The 2,407-nt window shown below is 42.4% G+C and overlaps 1 long non-coding RNA gene across 2 annotated transcripts; it reads right to left on the reverse strand.

Annotated features, from left to right (window-relative positions):
• Positions 1-706: 706 nt before the first annotated feature.
• On the reverse strand, positions 707-1,993 carry LOC126995792 (uncharacterized). 2 transcript variants are annotated; one of them, XR_007750697.1, is made up of 3 exons: positions 1,419-1,993; positions 1,214-1,316; positions 707-1,009 (listed from the first exon to the last, which is right to left on the reverse strand). It is a non-coding gene; the product is annotated as an uncharacterized LOC126995792 (long non-coding RNA). The 2 variants fall into 2 exon arrangements; XR_007750696.1 differs by having other exon boundaries at positions 707-1,111.
• Positions 1,994-2,407: the final 414 nt, after the last annotated feature.

The following is a 2,407-nucleotide window of genomic DNA, read 5'->3' on the forward strand; positions in this document are numbered from 1 at the left end:
ACAGTTATTTCATGAAATCCCTGATGATTGTAAATACATAGAACAACAAAAGATTTATTTTGAAATTTTATTCATAAATCATCATATCATAAAAATCATGTATAAAATCAAGTAGAATGTATTAGTATAGCATTCATGTTATTTTGCAATGCAAGAATAGACTGATTCAGCATGCTCTACCGTCCCCGTATTTAGCTATGGTTGTGTTTCAAAAGCAATCTGAAACAAACAAACAAACAAACTTGAATAAACAAACTGTGTAAAGTTCAAGTAACAAACTGTGTAAAGTTCAAGTGATGATCAAAAGTAGCCTTGTTAGGTTAATTGTGTTAATATGTGTTATGCCACACTTGCAGTCAAACTTTGGGTTAAGGCAAACACAATCACTTAAAGTTAACACTGGCCTTTAATAGTAAGTTGTAACCCTCCACCACACAGTAGCACACGCACACCTGTTCACTAGGCAGCGCATCATTATTTACACTGACAGGTCCAGAAGCAAGTTTTCCAACCACTGAAGTTCCGATTCTAGAAGCAAGTTTTGGAACCACTGAAGTTCCGACCATTCCATCTGTAAGTTGAGAGTGGTTTGAAAGATCAACTGGTTCGAGCGCCCTGTCCAGTTATTCACCACCACCTGCTCAAGGACTATCAGCCATGGCTGTACATTTTGTTTACTCATGACGATGCTTTGAGGTGACGAGGGTTTGCAGTGAAACCAGTAAATACATGAAATCCATAAATATTTCAGTAATTTCATGAAGTCCCGAAGTGAAACAGTAATTTCACGAGTTCTCTGAAAGTTCTAGGGATTTCACGAAATCCCTAGTTTCACAATCTTACTGTAACATATACATACATGAATTGATGCATACAATAAGGGTTGTATCATAAGACATTTCGGCGCCCAAGAACACCTATTTGACAAGCTTTCGTGGGAGTTGTGGGCATTTCCAGGAGTAGTTCTATGACCCTGGTGGTGGTGTGACCCTTCTTCTGTACTGTGAACCTAGAAACACATATTTGACAAGCTTTCGTAGGAGTTGTGGGCATTTCCAGGAGTAGTTCTATGACCCTGGTGGTGGTGTGACCCTTCTTCTGTACTGTGAACCTAGAAACACATATTTGACAAGCTTTCGTGGGAGTTGTGGGCATTTCCAGGAGTAGTTATATGACCCTGGTGGTGGTGTGACCCTTCTTCTGTACTGTGAACCTAGAAACACATATTTGACAAGGCTTTCGTAGGAGTTGTGGGCATTTCCAGGAGTAGTTCTATGACCCTGGTGGTGGTGTGACCCTTCTTCTGTACTGTGAACCTAGAAACACCTATTTGACAAGCTTTCGTGGGAGTTGTGGGCATTTCCAGGAGTAGGTCTATGACCCTGGTGGTGGTGTGACCCTTCTTCTGTACTGTGAACCTAGAAACACATATTTGACAAGGCTTTCGTGGGAGTTGTGGGCATTTCCAGGAGTAGTTCTATGACCCTGGTGGTGGTGTGACCCTTCTTCTGTACTGTGAACCTAGAAACACATATTTGACAAGGCTTTCGTAGGAGTTGTAGGCATTTCCAGGAGTAGTTTTATGACCCTGGTGGTAGTGTGACCCTTCTTCTGTACCATGAACCTAGAAACACATATTTGACAAGGCTTTCGTAGGAGTTGTAGGCATTTCCAGGAGTAGTTTTATGACCCTGGTGGTAGTCTGACCCTTCTTCAGTACCATGAACCTCAAGAAACACTTGTTAGAACCGAGAGAGCCCGGATTCGATTCCCGGGTGGAGTGGAAAAATTTGGGCGGCTTTTCCGATACCCTACGCCCCTGTCCACCCAGCAGTGTACCAGGTATTAATCGGGGGTTGTGTCCCGTCTCCTGGGGTCTGTTCCCTTCTCCTATAATTCCTTCCCCTTCTGCCTCCCTCCGGCATATGACCACAGATGTTGCGCCGACTAAACCAAACTTTCCTCTGTAAATGCACTAATACAAAACGACCTATTTCAGATCATTTTGGAGAACTACTCTACGATACTTGTCCAACAGTTCCTCAGACCAGGTCGTGGTGACGTCGTTTGTACCTGTGTGGAGAACAAAGAGTGAGTCATTACAGGCCACAGCATGGTTATGTAAGGTTAAGTTTAGGGTATCTTCAAACACATGATAGCCAGCACTTTAGAGTATAAATCATCAAAGATTTCCCTCACTTAGTTGTATAGAAAGTCTCATTAGTACAAAAAGCTGTACTGGCGGGGGACAAGTGCTACAGTAAAACAATAAACAGTAGCCATGATGAGATGAAGGGGCGGACACATTGAGGGACTTCACCCAGAAACTACAATCTGGGGAAAATGCATTATAGGCTACTCACTAAATGTACACGAAAAAATAATGAGCTCAACAAATCCAGCTACA

Source organism: Eriocheir sinensis, chromosome 9 (assembly GCF_024679095.1).
Source record: "Eriocheir sinensis breed Jianghai 21 chromosome 9, ASM2467909v1, whole genome shotgun sequence".
Classification (NCBI taxonomy): Eukaryota; Metazoa; Arthropoda; class Malacostraca; order Decapoda; family Varunidae; genus Eriocheir; species Eriocheir sinensis.